This window comes from Schistocerca americana, chromosome 3, assembly GCF_021461395.2.
Source record: "Schistocerca americana isolate TAMUIC-IGC-003095 chromosome 3, iqSchAmer2.1, whole genome shotgun sequence".
Classification (NCBI taxonomy): Eukaryota; Metazoa; Arthropoda; class Insecta; order Orthoptera; family Acrididae; genus Schistocerca; species Schistocerca americana.
In genome coordinates, this window is record NC_060121.1 from 936253783 (window position 1) to 936279162 (window position 25380).

The 25380-nt window shown below is 42.5% G+C and overlaps 2 long non-coding RNA genes across 2 annotated transcripts; one reads left to right on the forward strand and one right to left on the reverse strand.

The window, feature by feature from the left end:
- Positions 1 to 3150: 3150 nt before the first annotated feature.
- On the forward strand, positions 3151 to 5318 carry LOC124606976. The gene is made up of 2 exons (XR_006978755.1): positions 3151 to 3280; positions 5036 to 5318. It is a non-coding gene; the product is annotated as an uncharacterized LOC124606976 (long non-coding RNA).
- A 10964-nt stretch (positions 5319 to 16282) lies between these two features.
- LOC124606975 lies at positions 16283 to 18714 on the reverse strand. Its single transcript, XR_006978754.1, has 2 exons — positions 18510 to 18714; positions 16283 to 16565 (listed from the first exon to the last, which is right to left on the reverse strand). It is a non-coding gene; the product is annotated as an uncharacterized LOC124606975 (long non-coding RNA).
- Between the last annotated feature and the right edge of the window lie 6666 nt (positions 18715 to 25380).

Consider the following 25380-nt stretch of genomic DNA (forward strand, 5'->3'; position numbering starts at 1 on the left):
GATGAGTATCGGGTAATGTCAACAGCAGCAGAAAATGGTATAACAGGTGTAGGATTCGTTATGAATAGGAAGGTAGGGCAGAGATTGTGGTACTGTGAACAGTTCAGTGACCGGGTTGTTCTAATCAGAATCGACAGCAGACCAACACCGACAACGATAGTTCAGGTATGCATGCCGACGTCGCAAGCTGAAGATGAAGAGATAGAGAAAGTGTATGAGGATATTGAAAGGGTAATGCAGTATGTAAAGGGGGACGAAAATCTAATTGTCATGGGCGACTGGAATGCAGTTGTAGGGGAAGGAGTAGAAGAAAAGGTTACTGGAGAATATGAGCTTGGGTCAAGGAATGAAAGAGGAGAAAGACTAATTGAATTCTGTAACAAGTTTCAGCTAGTAATAGCGAATACCCTGTTCAAGAATCACAAGAGGAGGAGGTATACTTGGAAAAGGCCGGGAGGTATGGGAAGATTTCAATTAGATTACATCATGGTCAGACAGTATTCCGAAATCAGATACTGGATTGTAAGACGTACCCAGGAGCAGATATAGACCCAGATCACAATATAGTAGTGATGAAGAGTAGGCTGAAGTTCAAGACATTAGTCAGGAAGAATCAAAACGCAAAGAAGTGGGATACGGAAGTACTAGGGAATGACGAGATACGTTTGAAGTTCTCTAACGCTATAGATACAGTAATAAGGAATAGCGCAGTAGGCAGTACAGTTGAAGAGGAATGGACATCTCTAAAAAAGGGCCATCACAGAAGTTGGGAAGGAAAACATAGGTACAAAGAAGGTAGCTGCGAAGAAACCATGGGTAACAGAAGAAATACTTCAGTTGATTGATGAAAGGAGGAAGTACAAACATGTTCCGGGAGAATCAGGAACACAGAAATACAAGTCGCTGAGGAATGAAATAAATAGGAAGTGCAGGGAAGCTAAGACGAAATGGCTGCAGGAAAAATGTGAAGACATCGAAAAAGATATGATTGTCGGAAGGACAGACTCATCATACAGGAAAGTCAAAACAACCTTTGGTGACATTAAAAGCAACGGTGGTAACATTAAGAGTGCAACGGGAATTCCACTGTTATATGCAGAGGAGAGAGCAGATAGGTGGAAAGAATACATTTAAAGCCTCTATGAGGGTGAAGATTTGTCTGATGTGATAGAAGAAGAAACAGGAGTAAATTTAGAAGAGATAGGGGATCCAGTATTAGAATCGGAATTTAAAAGAGCTTTGGAGGACTTACGGTCAAATAAGGCAGAAGGATAGATAACATTCCATTAGAATTTCTAAAATCATTGGGGGAAGTGGCAACAAAACGACTATTCACGTTGGTGTGTAGAATATATGAGTCGGGCGATATACCCTCTGACTTTCGGAAAAGCATCGTCCACAAAATTCCGAAGACGGCAAGAGCTTACAAGTGCGAGAATTATCGTACAATCAGCTTAACAGCTCATGCATCGAAGCTGCTCACAAGAATAATATGCAGAAGAATGGAAAAGAAAGTTGAGAATGCGCTAGGTGACGATCAGTTTGGCTTTAGGAAAAGTAAAGGGACGAGAGAGGCAATTCTGACGGTACGGCTAATAATGGAAGCAAGGCTAAAGAAAAATCAAGACACTTTCGTAGGATTTGTCGATTTGGAAAAAGCGTTCGACAATATAAAATGGTGCAAGCTGTTCGAAATTCTGAAAAAAGTAGGGGTAAGTTATAGGGAGAGACGGGTCATATACAATATGTACAACAACCAAGAGGGAATAATAAGAGTGGACGATCAAGAACCAAGTGCTCGTATTAAGAAGGGTGTAAGGCAAGGCTGTAGCCTTTCGCCCCTACTCTTCAATCTGTACATCGAGGAAGCAATGATGGAAATAAAAGAAAGGTTCAGGAGTGGAATTAAAATACAACGTGAAAGGATATCAATGATACGATTCGCTGATGACATTGCTATCCTGAGTGAAAGTGAAGAAGAATTAAATGATCTGCTGAACGGAATGAACTGTCTAATGAGTACACAGAATGGTTTGAGAGTAAATCGGAGAAAGACGAAGGTAATGAGAAGTAGTAGAAATGAGCACAGTGAGAAACTTAACATCAGGATTGATGGTCACGAAGTCAATGAGGTTAAGGAATTCTGCTACCTAGGCAGTAAAATAACCAATGACGGACGGAGCAAGGTGGACATCAAAAGCAGACTCGCTATGGCAAAAAAGGCATTTCTGGCCAAGAGAAGTCTACTAATATCAAATACCGGCCTTTAATTTGAGGAAGAAATTTCTGAGGATGTACGTCTGGAGTACAGCATTGTATGGTAGTGAAACTGGACTGTGGGAAAACCGGAACAGAAGAGAATCGAAGCATTTGAGATGTTGTGCTATAGACGAATGTTGAAAATTAGGTGGACTGATAAGGTAAGGAATGAGGACGTTCTACGCAGAATCGGAGAGGAAAGGAATATGTGGAAAACACTGATAAGGAGAAGGGACAGGATGATAGGACATCTGCTAAGACATGAGGGAATGACTTCCATGGTACTAGAGGGAGCTGTAGAGGGCAAAAACTGTAGAGGAAGACAGAGATTGGAATACGTGAAGCAAATAATTGAGGACGTAGGTTGCAAGTGCTACTCTGAGATGAAGAGGTTAGCACAGGAAAGGAATTCGTGGCGGGCCACATCAAACCAGTCAGTAGACTGATGACAAAAAAAAAAAATGTTCTGCAAGGTTCGCAAGAGAGCTTCTGTAAAGTTTGGAAAGTAGGAGGCGAGGTACTGGCAGAAGTAAAGCTGTGAGGACGGGATGTGAGTCGTGCTTGGATAGCCCAGTTGGTAGAGCACTTGCCCACGAAAGGCATAGGTCCCGAGTTCGAGTCTCGGTCCGGCACACAGTTTTAATCTGCCAGGAAGTTTCATATCAGCGCACACTTCGCTGCAGAGTGAAAATCTCATTCTGGTGAAGAGATGTTCTCAGCGCCTGGCTGACAATGCACCTGAAGTGTAAGAAGGCATTAGTGAAGAAAATACTTATATCCGGATTCCGTAATGTAACGTGACCGTTGGCACGCGCACAAAACCAAGAGATGATAGCTTATCCAGAATCCGCGACGGTGAGACAAGGCGTCGCCCAAACCGACGTGTCCAGCGGGCAGCGGCAGGAGTCCAGCCGGCAGCCAAGGCCGCGCCGCCCCTATAAGAGCGGCCGCCGGCGCTCCCCACAGCAGTCACTGCAGACCTCGCAGCACAAACACATCTCAAAACACCATGAAGGCTTTCGTAAGTACCGGCCACAGTAGCTGGTAGCATAATGTATGAGGCGGTGAGAATGGGTAGATATCTAACACTCAGCCCTCCAGATATCAGACACTCAGGTCCTTACCAAATGTTGTATGTCGATAGAATATCAACCAAAACACCGATTAAGTTCTAGCTGTGTGCTGATGTCTAGTAGAAAATGCAGAAACAGTAACTGAAAGTAACCTCAGACCCACGGAGCATAGGAAAAGCGTATGTATGGGGGAATGATTTGAAGATCTCGTTGGTAGAGCGCCAGGTCATCGTACCAAAGATCAGCCGTTTAAACCCGCCGGCACGTTAGCTCAGGTGTTCCGTCAGAGGGTTAGCTGCCCCCTGTAATAAAAAATCTGGCTGACTGGACCAAGAGTGAACTTCAACGTATGTCATGGGACGTCTGCCATGAACAAAAGCAACGAACAATAACGAACAAAATGACATAAGAAAACACCGATGACGATTTTTTCAATTGTTTACACTTGAAAGCGTTATATGGAGGAACATTTTCCAGGTATGTAAAAGGTCTTTTCGGAGTTTGTAACAGTGTTCTTTTGGCAGTCTGCTTTCGCTTTGTTAGCTGAAAGTAGCAAAGCTAAAGAGTACATTTGTATAGATAGGTGTGCTGTTCCGGCTGACATCTCAGTTTAAAAAAAATCGTCAAGGGACTCTGAACGCTGAACCTTTGGTACGATAACCTGGCGCTCTACCAAATCGTCCATGCGAGATCTTCAAACCATTCCCTGATACATACGCTTTTCCTAAGCGCCGTAGTTCTTGTGTAAATTTTAATTACCGTTTAAGCAGGTTGTGCTGAACAACAGCACACACTACGAACTAAATCGGTGTTTTGCTTGATACTCAGTAGACACACGCCGTTTGGCACCGATATGGGTGACTGACATCTGGAGGTTTGGGTGTAAGTAACAGTAATACCAGGCTCCACCTGATCACGGTAACATTTCTTGCACTGGTCCGTAGTAGTTTTCCTCAGTATGAGACGAGCCTATCTAGGAGACATACAGTAGAATATGTATCCATATCAGAGAAGTCACTAATGGCTTTAGGCTTTACTGGCTAAATGCAGAACATTACGGTACCTGAGAGCCCTACACCTCAGGAAGGGTCTTCCCTTTGGAAGTGAGAAAGTATCGCTACTGTCAATGACCTTCGTTAAATATTTCCAATATAGTATTACTTGGTACATTTATCTGATACCTTCACGAGATTGTGGCGAAATCCAGCCAATTCATAACGTCAAATTAACGTGGACTGACGTTGTGATTCTCGAGTTCCTCCCGGCGTATTTGATAATCAAAATATCCAAGGGTATATTGGGGGGACTGAGCAGTTCCCCCTGAGCAGCCATAGCGTACGGATCTCCGTGCCGGCACGTTCACAGGAGCTCAGTCCGTCAGTTCACCTGATGGTGGCGACATGTATGATCGCCGAAATATTGTGCCCGTTGGACACTGAAGACCGGCAGTACACCCGTGGATATTTTGATGGACTAATGTGTCACAGTTAGCTGCCAATGTGTCGGAACATTTACTTATCCATTTCACAAAACGTCGTAAACATAGACTTCATGAGTTCACGAGTTCCAAGGGTTGTTCAGACGGAGGCATAGTTTAGTTTATACTTTCCTGTCCAAGTTCTCTTTACCAGGATATATTATGATGGATTTTCTTTCACCAAAACTCTATATGTTACATGTATCTGTGTTTCTGCTGTCCACAGGTTTGCTCTTTCCTCGTGGTCCTGCTGGTGGCGGCCGTGTTCGCCCAGGAGAAGGCCAAGGAGACCCTGAAGGGCGCTGAGGCCTACTACGCCTACGCCGCCCCCTACGCCTACAGCGCCTTCGGCTACCCCGCCGTCAGCGCCTACTCCGCCTACCCTTACGCTGCCGCCGGCTACCCCTACTACTACCGCTAAGAAGACACAAATTCTGACATGATGCCTCTCGTACTGATTCTTCTGTTTGTCTCTTTTCTCTAAATACAACTCTATCACAAAACAAAAAGTTGTGTCGATTTCATTTATAATCTTATAACACTAACCCTGTACAAAAGAATCTAATATTTAGTATACCACTAGGTCAATTTTTCTGAGATAAATAAACCCATTTTTAAACTTTAGATAAAAATCACCCATTTTTAAAGTCTGTTTAACGCTATGTATTCACTAACACAAAATAACACAGGCAGTAGCTCAACAGGGAGTCATCAATAAGCAGGACAAAACAGCTGCCAGAAAATATCCGTCTTCAGAATGAGATTTTCACTCTGCAGCGGAGTGTGCGCTGAAATGAAACTTCCTGGCAGATTAAAACCGTGTGCCCGACGGAGACTCGAACTCGGGACCTTTGCCTTTCGTGGGTACTCACAGCTTTACTTCTGCCAGTATCTCGTCTCCTACCTTCCAAACGTTACAGAAGCTCTCCTGCGAACCTGGTTCGCAGGAGAGCTTCTGTAAAGTTTGGAAGGTAGGTGACGAGATACTGGCAGAAGTAAAGCTGTGAGTACCGGGCGTGAGTCGTGCTTCGGTAGCTCAGATGGTAGAGTACTTGCCCGCGAAAGGCAAAGGTCCCGAGTTCGAGTCTCGGTCGGGCACACAGTTTTAATCTGCCAGGAAGTTTCAATATCCGTCTTATTTCTCGGAATAAATGCCTATAAATCCAGCTAAGTTCAAACAACTTTGGAAAGCATACCTCTCATTCGACACATTTTGGATGATTACTTAAATAAAATGATGACCTGATATTCAGCGTGATGGTCTCGATTCATGCACCTCCATTATTGCTATCCACAAAGTGAGTCTGAAATAGAAGTGTCATCAGTTTCAGAGATGATAATCAACGTGTGAGCATAGCTGCTGACACTGCGTCCCATTCTCCGTATGGTAGTATTTTGAGAATGGGAGTACGGTGGAAGGCATGTTTATCGAGATGTCTCTGATAAAATTTAGCACTTTGTGAATCACACAGGATTATTTCATCTTGAAGGATCTGTCCTTGTCAGACTATTGTCATACCATACACTGATCAAATACACATGTCATCATTAAACAATGCTGAAGAGAAATGATGACTTATGATACAAAAAGTAACTACATGACATTGCTTATCTTATTTATTATTAACAGCAAAACACAGATGGCTAATGAGAATGTTTGAACGATTGTATCAAGCACAACTCAATACTACACTCATGTTTTATTTGGACATTTATAACAGTAGCTCGTTACCACGCAAAAGCAATATGGAAATGAAAAATCCCTACTTCAGTCGTCGCCAGTTACTTTCGGCTGGTTCAGTGTTCGTCTAATGACAACAGGTTTTACCAACACTTTGTTCTCCAGGTGAAACTGTGTTTTACCTAAGTAATTCATTTTAGATTTCGGATAAATCTCGCAAGTAAAAACAAAATAACATTGCAGCCAAACAATCTATATTTTCACATTTCTTCATGATAGTTGCTGTCACTCGGTATACAAAAGGAAGTAAACCTTGCTGTTGTTCACACGAGAACAAAACGAATTTTTACACTACAACAGCCAAAGTTTACATTATATAAAAATCTAGAATACTCCAGTACAGGGAATAAGAGCTAATCTCTATAGCAGGAAACCAGTTTGAATCGAAGTACCCAAATCTGTGTCATTCAACTTGTTTTCCTTAATTCTTAAATAGAAAAGGGAGGCACGGTGTAAGACGGGGAAACGCATCGAAGTGGACAGCGTTACTACACTGCAGTATACGAAAAGCATTGAATACCGCTTCTGGTTGTCACTGGAATCTAGAGGTTATAGTTCCTGCTGTAGCACGTATAACAACTCCTTCAGTGTCGTCCTGACATTATGACACTTGCTACAGTAAAACATAGATTTCTGGATACAGTTTGTAAATCTACCCGATCTTAGACAGACGCAAATCACTTTTTGATTTAAAAGATATGTCAGTTCAGAAATGTTGGTGAAAGAAACATCCAGTGAAATCAAATTCTTCAGTGCGTTATGAAAGCTGTTTCTCACGATAGTATCCTCGTGTGAAACGTTCTAAGTCATCTTGAAGCGTCAAATTCGAGCTTTCATCACTTGCCTCCATCACTCTCACGAGGTTGGATTGACGGGGAATTCTTTCATCTTAAGAGATGCTTGCCAAAAGTAACTATCTGTACTCCACGGGGATATTCATTGTTAATCTTTAATTCATACAACCTGTGTGCAGTGGAATATCGGTAAATTAGAGGCTGTAATTTAATCATTCACTTATCAGGTTCCTTGAGACCATGCTAGACAAAGGTGCCTCGCCGTGGAACGAGTCAGTACATAGTTTAGAGTGGTGATCAGAAAAATGTCATATCATCAGGTTTCGGGGAAACTCTTGTACGTAATAGGAGTGTGTTATAAGAAAAACTTTCCATGTAGTATCGAAGACGTGGGACTTTTTTGAGTTCCGTTGGAAACCTACTAAAAATTAATCTGCTGAACACCTTGGTCTACACCGCTTGTGAAATGAAATGTTATTCAGGTACATATCGACTTCCTGTTTAGTGTTCATTGAATGAATGTTGCAGTTTCCCCTGAATGATCCAATACTGTCGACAACAAATCCCATAATATGACACATGAATAGGTATGGTACAGTTATCTTAGAAGAAAGGTTAAGGCAACGCAAACCTACGTTTCTAACATTTGCAGACTTAGAGAAAGCTTTTGACAATGTTGATTGGAATACTCTCTTTCAAATTCTGAAGGTGGCAGGGGTAAAATACAGGGAGCGAAAGGCTATTTACAATTTGTACAGGAACCAGATGGCAGTTATAAGAGTCGAGGGGCATGAAAAGGAAGCAGTGGTTGGGAAGGGAGTGAGACAGGGTTGTAGCCTCTCCCCGATGTAATTCAATCTGTATATTGAGCAAGCTGTAAAGGAAACAAAAGAAAAATTCGGAGTAGGTATTAAAATCCATGGAGAAGAAATAAAAACTTTGAGGTTCGCCGATGACATTGTAATTCTGTCAGAGACAGCAAAGGACTTGGAAGAGCAGTTGAACAGAATGGACAGTGTCTTGAAAGGAGGATATAAGATGAACATCAGCAAAAGCAAAACGAGGTTAATGGAATGTAGTCGAATTAAGTCGGGTGATACTGAGGGAATTAGATTAGGAAATGAGGCACTTAAAGTAGTAAAGGAGTTTTGCTATTTGGGGAGCAAAATAACTGATGATGGTTGAAGTAGAGAGGATATAAAATGTAGACTGGCAATGGCAAGGAAAGCGTTTCTGAAGAAGAGAAATTTGTTAACATCGAGTATAGATTTAAGTGTCAGGAAGTCGTTTCTGAAAGTATTTGTATGGAGTGTAGCCATGTATGGAAGTGAAACATGGACGATAAATAGTTTGGGCAAGAAGAGAATAGAAGCTTTCGAAATGTGGTGCTACAGAAGAATGCTGAAGTTAAGATGGGTAGATCACATAACTAATGATGAAGTATTGAATAGAATTGGGGAGAAGAGGAGTATGTGGCACAACTTGACAAAAAGAAGGGACCGGTTAGTAGAACATTTTCTGAGGCATCAAGGGTTCACAAATTTAGCATTGGAGGGCATCGTGGAGGGTAAACATCGTAGAGGTAGACGAAGAGATGAATACACTAAGCAGATTCAGAAGGATGTGGGTTGCAGTAAGTACTGGGAGATGAAGAAGCTTGTACAGGATAGAGTAGCATGGAGAACTGCATGAAACCAGTCTCAGGACTGAAGACCACAACAACAACAACAACAACACAGTTAGAGTTCCGAAAAACCTGAGCAAAGACCAGCACAAAGTTCATGAACTGACACTGCAGATCTCACTACTCTTTTCTCAGCTAAGAATATTCCTTGTCAGTGCACAAAACTGTCTCAGAATATTTTGCAATAGGAGATTACTGACTGAAAGAAAGCAAAGTAAACAAGTATTCCCGTTTCAGTTTCACAGACAGTGGAGATTAATCTTGTTGTTAAGACGGCAGCATTCAGTTTTCGCACAAGATATTGAACGTGACACTTGCGAGAATCCTTTTCATATTCCCTCAGTGGAAAAAGTTAAAACAACCGACCTCACTTACGGTTTGACCGTTTTGGGACAACACTTTTACAAGAGATGAATCTAAGAAACTACATGCATAGCGTTTGTTTCAATTAAGCGTTGATCTATCTTACGTTACCGACTAACCTACTAGCCATATCATTTTAATTATTTTCCACCCCTTTAACAACAACACTTGAGTCATCTCCGAACAGAAACGTTTTTGAATCACTTCTTATATTTAATGGCAGATAATTGATGCTGAAATCTCTTCTCTGTGCGTTAAATGTATCGAGAGTACTCTTTAGTTCTCAGTCTATCCTGTAGCCCTGTCATGTCCTCACACACAAAAGAATAAAATCAAAGTTCTGTGGATACTCCTTTCTTGAACCAAATAGCGAGACTAACAAAATTTATATGTACTAAGATGTGCATCAACTGCCCTAAACAGGACTTTGCACGTGCTTTCGAAAACATCATCTCTTTGACACTTTCTTATAAATAGGATTTACTAAGGAGTCAATCCGTCAGGAAACCGTCCACACCGGTGGGTCCCATTGTATGGTCGACAGTACAAAGCTCGCATGTGATACTTTGATCTTCAGAATACTATATGAAAGTTCATTATACCGACTGGAGCCCTTATCCTTTATGTTTTAATAACTGATTCAGTTTTATCTTTCCTTTCAAACGCATTTGACATAACTATCTGAAAACCAAATATCGAGGGTTCTACATTCACCTACAGCAATAATATTTTGATTTATGTTGCAGACCATTGTCAGGAATTGATTATTAAACATTTTGCACAGCTCTGGTAGATCACTAATAGTTTCATAAACACACAAGATGGGTGTAACATGTTGAAGACCCATATTCTCCTCTGGAAGTCGTTCCCCAATTAGCAGCATAGTTTCAATTTTCTTCCGAGAACTTTCTGTTTTCTTGATGTAATGCATTCACTTTGCAGTAATGACTGTAGTGAAATTCTGTAACTGGAATCGGACAGCATTAGAGACTGAGAAACATCTCCATCTTCCTCCTGCATGATATTCTAAATCCATACTCTTGCTCATTATTTCTGTGTATCTGACTGCAAATTTTTAATGTGAAAGATATGTTAAAGAAAGTGGTAAAGGTTTGTAGAATTGTATTAAATTTTTAGTTAGAGTTTCATGTGTTCTAAATTTCTTGTCAAGTTTATTCTTCGAAACTAGCTTTAAATGTTTGCAATACAAGTGGACCCATTGTAACATATCGTTTCCTAGCAATGCTTGTGTGCTATCACGTTCAACACAGCCAGTACCCGGGGCCGGGGGGGGGGGGGGGGGGGGGGGAAGAGGGTGTTCTCTAACCTGGTAGTGACAGACTGATCTTTTTCTAAATCTCCTAAACTGGCTGTGGACGGATTCTCCATGGCTGGCCTACTGGTTTGTCGTTTCTGAGACTTCTCGTACAGAAAAAAGGAAAAGTGCTGTCAGGTAGCAGCACCTTACAGAAGGTCTGTCAGAGGGAGGGGCTGGACAGCCGTTGTATTGCAGAATAGCAGCAAGGGCCTTATCCGAAAATATTTTTACGAACTGGCGTAGCAATGAGGTACAATGCTTCATTTGCTTTAAGAGATTAAGGTTTTATCTGACAGTTCTATGAAACAATAAAAGAGAAAGGAAATTATGGTAACATTAATAAAACAACAATAGTTCTTTTATAGCATACAATAAAAACAGAAAGTAGTTGATCTGCTGACTGCGCCTGCATAGTAGACTTTATCTGCTTGTAGCCGTTGAAACCGGACAAATTAACACGGAAAATAGAGTTCATCATCCTCCCTTCTCATCCTTCAGCACTGAATATTTGTTATGCCGAAATAGTGGTATGATCCTCAATTAGAACATGAGCTATGAGCAGAGATTCAAAAAATTATAATCAGTAGCAGAATACTGGTGATTTTTGTAGTATTCAACCACTTATCACTTTTCGAGAAAAGCAACGAAGGTTGGATGGCTTACGTTTCCTTTTATTTGCCTATTTAATGTAATAATTTGATTATTTGTAGCTTGGAACTGTGAGAATCAAAAATTTTCAATCTTTGCTCTATTACTAAGTTTATTACGGGAAATAATATGACTAAAAGTCGAGAATCGATTATTTCCGAAACGGATTATTTTAAACGGTTTTAACAGTCAGGTTTAAGTGGCGTGGAAAAATACGATATAACAGAAAACCAGTTGTTTTAACGAGAACTGTCATGCCTACCTCTGAGGAGAAGGGAGTATTTTCGTAGTATATTTCAGAAGTTTGGAGAAGGTGATCCTTTGAGAACAGTCAAGTCATTCCTTGCAACACTGAAATTTGAGAGAATCCGAAAGGCCCTTAGTAGGAGAGTACTCCTTGAATGATACGGTCTTTGACTTTAGGTTTTCCCACATGCGGTGGCAGGGTTGAGGCGAGGAGAGTGGCAAAATGCTTTGACAATATTTGCAGAACCCACGAAGCATCATCAGCACACACACACAAACACATACATACAGTATATATATATATATATATATATATATATATATCCTAACATGTTTTGCAGTTCCTTCTTGAGCGATACGCCTTTCTTGGAAATAGGGAAATCAGAGCTCTACTAAGTCAAGGTACGTGCACAAACACACGCGGGCACACTACACACACACACACACACACACACGCACACACACACACACACACACACACACACAAACATGTTGGGCACACTACACACACACACACACACACACACACACACTACACACACACACAAACATTTTATGGGAGGGAGGGAGGGAGGGAGAGAGAGAGAGAGAGAGAGAGAGAGAGAGAGAGAGAGAGACAAAGGGAGAGACTAAGGGAGAGACTTTTGATCTCTGAATCACGACCCAATATTTTACTGTCATAGTTAATGAAACAGGCAACAGCTACATACGAGAGAGCCTCTGTCTTGTTCTGCTAGTTCGATATCCCATATTCTGCTCCCATCTTGTTCTCATAGATCGATCTGTAACACCCAAGGTGTTACAACAGTAGTTGGATCTCTGTCTCGCTACTAAACCATATTTGTTTTCGTAGTTCCTCCGTCCATCAGCTTTATTCCAATACTTCAGTCTGTGACCCTCTGCTCTGCCATCTTCGTTCTTAAAGTCCTATCTCTGCCCCCTCTGCTCCGCCATGTTTGTTCTAGTACACCTTCCTTGTAGCGATGGACATAACGTTAGCGATGGCAGTGCCAGTGGTCCCGGTATTTCAGGGGCCTATGGAAAACAAATAAAATATTATTTCTATTGTTATCTAGATTAGAAATAAATATAAAAAATAAAGCATTTATCATCATAAATACAGAAACAAGTATAAGACAAATAATGGTCAAGTAAAATTACAGTCTGCACGGAAACGACAGATCAAAACGGTTTCGTAGAATCGGCCAAAGTCGATTCGAGTTTAGCACAGCTCGATGAGTGTGTAAACTATGCTTGAGCTTGCCGTCTCTCGTAAAACTAAGTTTGCAGCATGTATTATCCTACTGCAAAATATTCTGAGATAGCATAGTGCACTCACGAGGAATATTCTTAGCTCAGGAAAGAGTAGTCAGACCTGCCTAAACTTCTTGTAGGTCTTTGCTCGGGTTTTTCGGGACTGTAACTGTACCATACCTATTCATGTGTCATATCATGGGATTTGTTGTCGATAGTACTGGATCATTCAGAGGAAACTGCAACATTAATTCAGTGAACACTAAACGGGAAGTCGACGTGTAGTTGGATAAGACTACCACAAGCGGTGTACAGGAAGGTGTTCAGCAGGTTAATTTTCAGTGGATTTTCAACGGAACTCAAAAAAATGAATGATAAATCCCGTTTCGAATGTAAGTCGAAAGGTTTCCTTATAACATCCTCCTATTATATACATGAATTCCCCGCACAGAAGATGATATGGCATTTTTCTAGTCATCATTCTGTAGACTATGTACTGACTCATTCCATGACGAGGCACATTTGTCTCGCATGGTCTCAAGGAACCTGATAAATGGATGATTAAATTACTGCCTCTGCTTAAACTATATTCTGCAGACAGGATGTATCAATTAAAGATTAACAACGAATATCTCTGTGGAGTACCAGATAGCGATTTTTGGCGAGTATCCCTTAAGATGAAGGAAATCCTCGTCTATCTATGCTCGTGAGGATAGCTCGAATTTTTAATTTGACGCTTCAAGACGACTGAGAACGTTTTACACATGGATGATATCGTATGAAATAGCTTTCATAGCGCACTACAGTATTAGATGTCAATGAATGTTTATTTCAGCAACATTTCTGAATTGACATGTCCTTTAAATCAAAAAGTGATTTGCGTCTGTCTAAGTTGGGTAGGTTCACAAACTGTATGCAGGCATCTATGTTTTACTGTAGCAAGTGTCATAGTGTGAAGACGACACTGTTATACGTGCTACAGCAGGAACATGTGACGTCCCCTCTCCCCTCTTTGTTGTCGCTGCTGATGTTGAGCCGCTACTGCTACAGCTCGGTCGGTGGAATGGAGACGCGACGCGCAGTGATGGTTGTCCCCGTCGGATAACGTGGACCAGCGCCTCAAAATCTCTAAAGAAAATTGTTCCTCGCGTAATGTATGATAGTCCGTTTGCGAGTCCGCACAGTCTTCTCAGCGATGCGAACTGCTGATTTTAATTTTCTGTCATGGTTTTATGGCAATTTGCTATGCCCGGTTAGTTAGTTATTGCAGTATTGAGTGAATCATTCATCACTGGCGTCGTTTCACACCACTGAAGCGAGGAAAAATTCATTTGCGGTTCAGTATCAGTAGTTGTTGTTACGTTGCTAGGCAGGACTGTTCACTACGGCACGACGCAAATCCAGAGATAATCTATAATGCTATTTTGCTTTCGTGCGTCGTGATATTATCTCGGCAAAACACTCCTTTCAATGCTCAATGTTCGTCAAGTCACTCTTTAAATCAAAATGTTTACAGCTAATTAATTTTGATCATCAACTTTCAGACAGTTCAATTAATGGTGGAGCCAACATATGTGACTTCCATTACTGACGAACAATTTTATTCTTCCTTCTTAGCAGTTAGTTTATAATCATCACCCCACACGCACACCTATGGATCAGATCAAATACGATTCTTTTCAGTTCGGTGATCATGACAATTACGACAGCTTTTACAATCGGCATATTCGTATTATCTTCGTGTGGTCGTATTAATGTTTCCTGCCCCAGGCTAATCAGGTATGGCAGTCTTCGATACTATATCCATTCTTCGTTGTAACTGTTCACTTTGATGAAGATTGAGTCCAACAATAATATCTCCAATAATTTAAATTCATTAATTCGTCGTACCCGTCAGGATAACACTTTTCCCTACTTTAAATTATTATGACATTCTTATTTGGGTTTTCGGGTTACTTGGGGTGTTACAAACAGTAATCTTTAGATTACAGTGAAAATCAGAAGCGGTATCCAATGCGTTTCATATATTGCACTGTAGTAAGGTTGTCGACTTTGATGCGTTGCGCCGTCCTATAAAGTGCCTCCCTTTTCTATTTAATTAAGTATTAAGGAGAACAAGTTGATTACTGTAGTTGTACGACACAGATTTCGGTACCTCGATTCAAACAGGTTTCCTGCTATAGAGATTAGCTGTTATTCCCTGTAATGGAGTATTTGAGATTTTTATGTAACGTAAACTCAGGTTGTTGTAGTGTAAAAATCAGCTTTGATCTCTTGTGAACAACAGCAAGGCTTACTTCCTATTGTATACCGAGTGAAGGCAACTATCACGAAGAAATGTGAAAATGGCTTTGAGCACTATGGGTATTATCATCTGAGGTCATCAGACCCTTAGAGCTTACAACTACTTAAACCTAACAAACCTAAGGACATCACTCACATCCATGCCCGAGGCAGGATTCGAACCTGCGACCGTAGTGGTCACGCAGTTTTAGACTGAAGTCCCTAGAACTGCTCGGGCACGACAGCCGGCACATATGAACCTGCCAGCAACTATTCGATATGTCTGACTCCACAATGAAGCTTTGGTTAGGTGGTCTAGGATTAGATGTTTATTCATGTCCAGATAAAACGTGAGTGTAGTATTGAGTTGTGCTTGATGCAATCGTTCAGACGTTCTCGTTAGCCATCATTGCTGTTAATGATAAATAAGATAAGCAAAGTTCAGTAGTTACTTTTTGTATAATAAGTCATCATTTCTTACCAGCATTGTTTATTGATGACACATGTGTATTTAATCAGTGTGTGGTATGACAATAGTCTGACATTGACACATCCTTCAAGATGAAATAATACTGTGTGATTCACAAAATGCACAATTTTATCAGACACATCTCTATAAACATGCCTTCCATTATACCCCCCTTCTCCAAATACTACCATACAGAGAATGGGACGCAGTATCAGCATTTATACTCATATGTTGATTCTGATCTCTGAAACTGATGACACATTCTATTTCAGATTCACCTTGTGAATAGCAGTAACGAAGGTGCATGAAATGAGACCATCATTCTGAAAATCAGGTCATCATTTTATTTAAGTAATCATCCAAAATATCTGGAATGAGAGGCATGCTTTGCAAAATACTGCTTTTTGAACTTAGCTGGTTTTATAGCCTTTGACTTCGAGAAGGATGTCTTTTGGCAGCTAACTTTTGTCCCACATATTGACGACTTCCTGTCGAGTTACAGCCTGTGTTATTTTGTGCAGTGAGTATATATTGTTAAACAGACTTTAAAAATGGGTGATATTACATTAAAAATGTGTGGTTTATCTCAGAATAATTGACCTAGTGACATACTACATATTACATTTTTTGTACAGGGTTAATGTTATAAGATTAAAAATGAAATCGATAGAACTTTTTGTTTTGTGATAGAGTTGTATTTAGAGAAAAGAGACAAACAGAAGAATCAGTACAGGAGGCATCATGTCAGAATTTGTGTCTTCTTAGCGGTAGTAGTAGGGGTAGCCGGCGGCAGCGTAAGGGTAGGCGGAGTAGGTGCTGACGGCGGGGTAGCCGAAGGCGCTGTAGGCGTAGGGGGCGGCGTAGGCGTAGTAGGCCTCAGCGCCCTTCAGGGCCTCCTTGGCCTTCTCCTGGGCGAACACGGCCGCCACCAGCAGGACTACGAGGAAAGAGCACACCTGTGGACAGCAGAAACACAGATATATGTAACATACAGAGTTTTGGTGAAAGAAAATCCATCATAATATACCCTGGTAAAGAAAATTTGAAGAGGAAAGTATAAATCAACCCAAGCTAAACTTCGTCTCAACAGGCCTTGGAACTCGTGAACTCATGAAGTCTATGTTTACAACGTTTTGTGAAACGGACAAATAAATGTTCCGACACATTGACAGCTAACTGTAGCACTTCAGTGCATATTAATTTGTCATTATGAATTGGGTGGATTTCTCCACAATCTCGTGAAAGTATCAGATAATGTACCAACTAATACTATTTTCTAAATCTTTAAAGTAGGTCATTAACAGTAGCGATACTTTCTCACTTCCAAAGGGAACACCCTCCTCAGGTGTAGAGCTCTCAGGTACCTCAATGTTCTGAATTTGGCCAGTATAGGTATTAACAACTTCTGACCCGCCAGGTTAGCCGAGACCGCTAACGCACTGCTTCCTGGACTCGGGTAGACGCGCTGGCCCTGGATCGAATCAGCCCAGTGGATTAACCACGTGGGCTGGTGTGTCGGCCAGCCTGGATGTCGTTTTTAGGCGGTTTCCCACATCCCACTAGCTGAATACCTGGCTGGCCCCCACATTCCGCCTCAGTTACACGACACGCAGACATTTGTAACACTTCCGCACTATTTCGAGATTTACACTAGACGCAGACAACTGGGGTACACTGATTCTGGAGTGTATGGGGGTGGCGGCAGGAAGGGCATCCAGCCACCCCTTTCAATTAAACTTGCCAATTCCATTGTAACCACGCTGACCCTGCAACCATTGCGGGATAAAGGTTCATTTCAAGGAAAGAAAGAAAGAAAGACATTAACAACTTCTCTGATATGGCTAGGTATTCTACTGTATGTGTCCTAGAGAGACTGGTCACATACTGAAGAAAACTACTACGAACCAGGGCAAGAAATGTTACCGTGAGCAAGAGGAGCCTGCTTTTACAGTTACTTACACGCAAACCTCCAGATGTCAGACAGCGATATTGGTACCCAATGTCATGTGTCGACAGAGTATCAACCAAAACTCCGATTCAGTTCGTACTGTGTGCTGTTTTCCAGTAGAAGATGCTCTTAAACGGTAATTAAAAGTTAAACCAAAACTACTGGGCGTAGGATAAGTGTATGTATCAGGGAATAGTATGAAGACCTCGCGAGGACGATTTGGTAGACGCCAGGTCATCGTACCAAAGATCCCGCGTTCAAAGTCCCCTGATGATGTTTATTTATTTTTATTTTTTTTTTGTAAGCTGTGGTCTATCAAACAGAACACCACACCTATCTATACAAATGTACTCTATAGGTTTGCTACTTTCAGCTAACAAAGCAAAAGCAGACTGCCAAAAGAACATTGCTACAAACTACGAAAAGTCCTTTTACATGTCAGGAAAATGTTCTCCCAGATAACGGTTACACGCGTAAACAGTTAAAAAACACCGTCATCGGTGTTTTTTTATGTCATTTTGTTCGTTATTGTTCGTTGCATTTGTTCGTGGCAGACGTGCTATGACACGAGTTCAAGTTCACTATTGATCAAGTCATTCAGATGTTTTATTACAGAGGGCAGCTAACCCTCTTTCCGAACACGCTGAGCTAACATGCTGGCGGGTTTAAACGGCGGCTGGCGCTATACCAACGAGATCTTCAAATCATTCCCCCATATATACGCTTTCCCTGTGCTGCGTAGTTCTGGTGTTGCTTTAAATTACTTCTACGCATTTTCTACTGGACGAGAGCACACAGCACGAACTTAATCGGTGTTTTGGTTGATATTCTATCGACGTACAACATTTGGTAAGGACATGAGTGTCTGACATCTGGAGGTCCGAGTGTTAGATATCTACCCATCTTCACCGCCCCTTACTCTGTGCTACGAGCTACTGTGGCCGGTACTTACGAAAGCCTTCATGGTGTTCTGAGATGCGTGTGTGCTGCGCGGACTGCAGAGACTACTGTGCGGAGCGCTGGCGGCCGCTCTTATAGGGACCACTCGGCCTTGGCTGCCGGCTGGACTCCTGCCGCTGCCCGCTGGACACGTCGTTTTCGGCGGCGCCTTGTTTCGTCGTCGGGGATTCCGGGTACGCTGTCATCTCTTGGTTTTGTGCGGCTGTCAACGGTCACGCTGCATTACGGAATACGGATATAAGTATTTTCTTCAATAAAGCGTTCTTAAACTTCAGGTGCACTGTCAGCCAGAGGTTGAGAACTTCTCTTCACCAGTCACATTAGTCTGCTTGATTTGGAAACTCCTATTTCTCTGTAGACATATTTATTTATTTATTACATGGGTTATTGACATATTGAAAAAAAATACCACATATACAGTGTGATTTTTTTCCACAGTGTACAAATTCTGGAGATTGATCGATGAGAGGATACGGAATAAAAAAGATTTAGTGGACTAACGTTCGGAAATACATGTTTTCCGTGCTAGAGACCATTTATTCATTCATGAATTGTTACAGAGACGTGTTGAAAATGGTTTCCATATGCCTCAACGCATACGTGTACGCGCCGTAGCATGTTCTGTCACACACGTTCACATCGGCCAGGCTGCATCGAAACAGTGTCGAAGGCAGCTTGAATACGCTGCTCCAATGTCCCCACACCTCGAGTTGGCTCTGCATACGCGATACTTTTGAGATGGCACCATAACCAGAAATCACACGGGCTGAGATCCAGCGCGAGCAGGCCATGCAACTGCGCCCCCTCGTCCTATCAGTCGACCAGGGAAGACATGATTGAGATGCGTCCTGACGTTAGTGGCTAAGTGGACTAGCCAATCATTTAACAGTCACATAACCCTTTGAATCATTAACGGCACTTCTTCCAGCAGGGCATGCAAAGTCACCCGCAAGAAACGCCGATAGTTCCGGCCTTTTAGGCGACGTGAAAGGAAGACTTACCCCAAAATACGGCAGCCAATTATCGCGATCCACACATTTCCGTTACCCGTTACACGGATGCTCATGATTTGCTGTCACCATACTATGTGGGTTCTGCATACTATCGCACAGATGACTGTTATGAAAGTCGAAGGTACCATGTCACGTAAAAGGTGGCCTCATCTGTGAATATGATGGATTACACAAACACCGGAATCGTGAAGAAACGATTGACAAAACTGCTTCCGATATGGGAAGTCTGTCGCTAGTAAGCCCTGCATACGCTGTTAGGTAGTAACAATTGTCATGGACCATGCGATCGTCTCGCTTACCCTGTACTGCAGAGCCAACTGCCTGGTACTGACAGAGCGGTCTCCTTCCACTGTGCTAATCATATTTTACTCCAAGTCTGGTGTCCCAACATTTCGGGTACATCTTTCATGATTTCCCGCTTCCTGAAACGACACTCTCTCAAAAAAAAAAAAAAAAAAAAAAAGGCAAAACACTGTTGCAAACACTGAATGCTGTTGTTGTTGTCGGTGGGGGTCGGTATCTTGATATAACCTTGCTGCCCGGTGCCCGTTGCCATTTGCCTTTTCGTAAGTAAACACCATGTCGGCAAGCTCTCGCTCTCGATTCGAATACGGAACCATTGTGTAGAACGCTGTGTCACATCCACCACTAGGTGAGACAGCAAGAGAAGTTAGTCGGACACAACATTACTAATTATCATGGCAAGACAGGGCGCTAGGGCATGACGTTTGGGGAACAGTACCACCCTCTAGGAGGAAACCATGCATACGTCAGCCACAGCTGCATGGTACAGCGTATATTAGACTACATCTACATCTACATCTATACTCCGCGAGCCACCTTACGGTGTGTGGCGGAGGGTACTTATTGTACCACTATCTGATCCCCCCCTTCCCTGTTCCATTCACGAATTGTGCGTGGGAAGAACGACTGCTTGTAAGTCTCCGTATTTGCTCTAATTTCTCGGATCTTTTCGTTGTGATCATTACGCGAGATATATGTGGGCGGTAGTAATATGTTGCCCATCTCTTCCCGGAATGTGCTCTCTCGTAATTTCGATAATAAACCTCTCCGTATTGCGTAACGCCTTTCTTGAAGTGTCCGCCACTGGAGCTTGTTCAGCATCTCCGTGACGCTCTCGCGCTGACTAAATGTCCCCATGACGAATCGCGCTGCTTTTCGCTGGATCATGTCTATCTCTTCTATTAATCCAACCTGGTAAGGGTCCCATACTGATGAGCAATACTCAAGAATCGGACGAACAAGCGTTTTGTAAGCTACTTCTTTCGTCGATGAGTCACATTTTCTTAGAATTCTTCCTATGAATCTCAACCTGGCGCCTGCTTTTCCCACTATTTGTTTTATGTGATCATTCCACTTCAGATCGCTCCGGATAGTAACTCCTAAATATTTTACGGTCGTTACCGCTTCCAATGATTTACCACCTATGGCATAATCGTACTGGAATGGATTTCTGCCCCTATGTATGCGCATTATATTACATTTATCTACGTTTAGGGAAAGCTGCCAGCTGTCGCACCATGCATTAATCCTCTGCAGGTCCTCCTGGAGTACGTACGAGTCTTCTGATGTTGCTACTTTCTTGTAGACAACCGTGTCATCTGCAAATAGCCTCACGGAGCTACCGATGTTGTCAACTAAGTCATTTATGTATATTGTAAACAATAAAGGTCCTATCACGCTTCCCTGCGGTACTCCCGAAATTACCTCTACATCTGCAGATTTTGAACCGTTAAGAATGACATGTTGTGTTCTTTCTTCTAGGAAATCCTGAATCCAATCACAAACCTGGTCCGATATTCCGTAAGCTCGTATTTTTTTCACTAAACGTAAGTGCGGAACCGTATCAAATGCCTTCCTGAAGTCCAGGAATACGGCATCAATCTGCTCGCCAGTGTCTACGGCACTGTGAATTTCTTGGGCAAATAGGGCGAGCTGAGTTTCACATGATCTCTGTTTGCGGAATCCATGTTGGTTATGATGAAGGAGATTTGTATTATCTAAGAACGTCATAATACGAGAACACAAAACATGTTCCATTATTCTACAACAGATTGACGTAAGCGAAATAGGCCTATAATTATTCGCATCTGATTTATGACCCTTCTTGAAAATGGGAACGACCTGCGCTTTCTTCCAGTCGCTAGGTACTTTACGTTCTTCCAGCGATCTACGATAAATTGCTGATAGAAAGGGGGCAAGTTCTTTAGCATAATCACTGTAGAATCTTAAGGGTATCTCGTCTGGTCCGGATGCTTTTCCGCTACTAAGTGATAGCAGTTGTTTTTCAATTCCGATATCGTTTATTTCAATATTTTCCATTTTGGCGTCCGTGCGACGGCTGAAGTCAGGGACCGTGTTACGATTTTCCGCAGTGAAACAGTTTCGGAACACTGAATTCAGTATTTCTGCCTTTCTTCGGTCGTCCTCTGTTTCGGTGCCATCGTGGTCAACGAGTGACTGAATAGGGGATTTAGATCCGCTTACCGATTTTACATATGACCAAAACTTTTTAGGGTTCTTGTTTAGATTGTTTGCCAATGTTTTATGTTCGAATTCGTTGAATGCTTCTCTCATTGCTCTCTTTACGCTCTTTTTCGCTTCGTTCAGCTTTTCCTTATCAGCTATGATTCGACTACTCTTAAACCTATGATGAAGCTTTCTTTGTTTCCGTAGTACCTTTCGTACATGATTGTTATACCACGGTGGATCTTTCCCCTCGCTTTGGACCTTAGTCGGTACGAACTTATCTAAGGCGTACTGGACGATGTTTCTGAATTTTTTCCATTTTTGTTCCACATCCTCTTCCTCAGAAATGAACGTTTGATGGTGGTCACTCAGATATTCTGCGATTTGTGCCCTATCACTCTTGTTAAGCAAATATATTTTCCTTCCTTTCTTGGCATTTCTTATTACACTTGTAGTCATTGATGCAACCACTGACTTATGATCACTGATACCCTCTTCTACATTCACGGAGTCGAAAAGTTCCGGTCTATTTGTTGCTATGAGGTCTAAAACGTTAGCTTCACGAGTTGGTTCTCTAACTATCTGCTCGAAGTAATTCTCGGACAAGGCAGTCAGGATAATGTCACAAGAGTCTCTGTCCCTGGCTCCAGTTCTGATTGTGTGACTATCCCATTCTATACCTGGTAGATTGAAGTCTCCCCCTATTACAATAGTATGATCACGAAACTTCTTCACGACGTTCTGCAGGTTCTCTCTGAGGCGCTCAACTACTACGGTTGCTGATGCAGGTGGTCTATAGAAGCATCCGACTATCATATCTGACCCACCTTTGATACTTAACTTAACCCAGATTATTTCACATTCGCATTCGCTAATAACTTCACTGGATATTATTGAATTCTTTACTGCTATAAATACTCCTCCACCATTGGCGTTTATCCTATCCTTGCGGTATATATTCCATTCTGTGTCTAGGATTTCGTTACTGTTCGCTTCCGGTTTTAACCAACTTTCCGTTCCTAATACTATATGCGCACTATTTCCTTCAATAAGAGATACTAATTCAGGAACCTTGCCCTGGATACTCCTGCAGTTTACCAATATTACGTTGACTTTTCCTGTTTTTGGTCTCTGAGGACGGACGTTCTTTATCAACGATGATAATGTCCTCTCTGGTAAGCCGTCAGGTATTTTATCGTTTCGCCCAAGGGGGGGTCCCTCTAACCTAAAAAACCCCCGTGTGCACGCCACACGTACTCTGCTACCCTAGTAGCTGCTTCCGGTGTGTAGTGCACGCCTGACCTGTCTAGGGGGGCCCTACAGTTCTCCACCCAATAACGGAGGTCGATGAATTTGCAACCATTATAGTCGCAGAGTCGTCTGAGCCTCTGGTTTAGACCCTCCACACGGCTCCAAACCAGAGGACCGCGATCGACTCTGGGCACTATGCTGCAGATATTAAGCTCAGCTTGCACTCCGCGTGCGATGCTGGTTGTCTTCACCAAATCAGCCAGCCGCCGGAAGGAACCAAGGATGGCCTCAGAACCCAAGCGGCAGGCGTCATTCGTTCCGACATGTGCTACTATCTGCAGCCGGTCACACCCAGTGCGTTCAATAGCTGCCGGAAGGGCCTCCTCCACATTACGGACGAGACCCCCCGGCAAGCACACCGAGTGCATTCTTCCCCGACCTACCCGCTATTTTCCTGAGGGGCTCCATAACCCGCCTAACGTTGGAGCTCCCTATAACTAATAGGCCCGCCCTCTGTGACTGTCGGGACCTTGCCGGAGAATCGGCCACTGGCCCAACAGGCGAGGCATCCTGTGGTGGCTCGGAAACGATGTCATCACCACTAGGAAGCACCCCGTACCTGTTGGAAAGGGGTAAGGCAGCTGCCACGCGGCCAGATCCCACCTTCGCCTTTCGGCCAGGCACGCGCGAGCCCACCACTGTCCGCCATTCACCCTGGAGTGATGGCTGGCCGGTAAGATGCTCACTGCCGGAAGACGCAGCGACATCAGGGGTTCCATGTGATTCCAAGGCCACCGAAGTAGGCATAGGTCTCACCACAGTTGCCCCAACGCCACTACGAGCCGACGCCTGCGCCTCGAGCTCGATGAGCCTAACAGACAAAGCCTCCACCTGCCCCCGAAGAGTGGCCAATTCTCCTTGCGTCCGCTCACAACAACCACAGTCCCTACACATGACTATGTTTACCCTACTCTATACGGTGACAAATTCCCAAGATAATCTTCTGATGAGCTACTCTGATAATCAAGAAACACTCACTGAAATACGAGACGCGAAAACTACGCTAGGTTTTCCCAGAAAAACTATTTAAAAGCTAAGCGCAGCAAATAAGTACAAAAACGCTACGTAAAGTTTTATCAAGAACTGTTAGTTACTATGCAGAGCAGATAAACACAAATAGAATCCCTTCCTTAGTGGAAGGTCGTAAACAAAATGCAAAATAAACGCTTTATACAAACAGTACTCGCTGCTGCTGGTGCTCTCGCTCTGGCTGTCACAAGACAAGACTACAGTCTCTGTAATAAAGTATGTTTGAATAAATGGTCTGCAGCACGGAAACCACGCATTTCCGGATATAAGTTCGTTAGACCTTTTCTGTTATGTATCCTCTCATCGATCAATTCATATAATTCCAACATGGTGGAAAAAATCACTCTGTAGAAATAAAACAGTAGGCAAACGAACATCTAGTGTACTTATGTAATCTATCGAGTTTGGAGTCTCCACAGTCACAAAGTGTGTTAATTACCCCATTTGTGTAACAAATATACTCATTTACCATGTTGGGTTCTAATTCTGTTCAGCAGTGACAATGTTTTCTCAGCTTCCACAGCGATCCTTGTTTTTCATGTCTGCGGTCGTCTAGAGCGGAGTCGGTTTGCTTGGCATAATCGATATCCTCAGGGGCATTGCTAGATTTTTACTATCCGCAGTCTTTTTGTATTCTTTCGGGCGATCATTTATGCACAATAGTTGAGGATGTAGAATATGGCTGAGTGCTCATGGCATAGCATTTGACATGATGACATCAGCAGTCATTCTCATAATGTTGTTTTGCTCGCTGCGTGTGGACTGTTTAACCAAAGTGAGGCACAATGTTCAATGGTTGGGGAGGCAAGATCAAGAGCAGAAGAATGTGGAGTGGGTGTCGAGCCTCCCACGTTGTACCACACAGCTATTGGATTTTGTTGTTTCTTGTTTTTCATTTTCTAATCGTTTATGATAGATGTGATCTGATGATACATTCTACCAACAGTTACTCCCAGGTACTTTGGTATTTTATGTGAATAGTTTAGTTTTTTTTAAAAAATCTGTTTCGAGTTCTCTTCC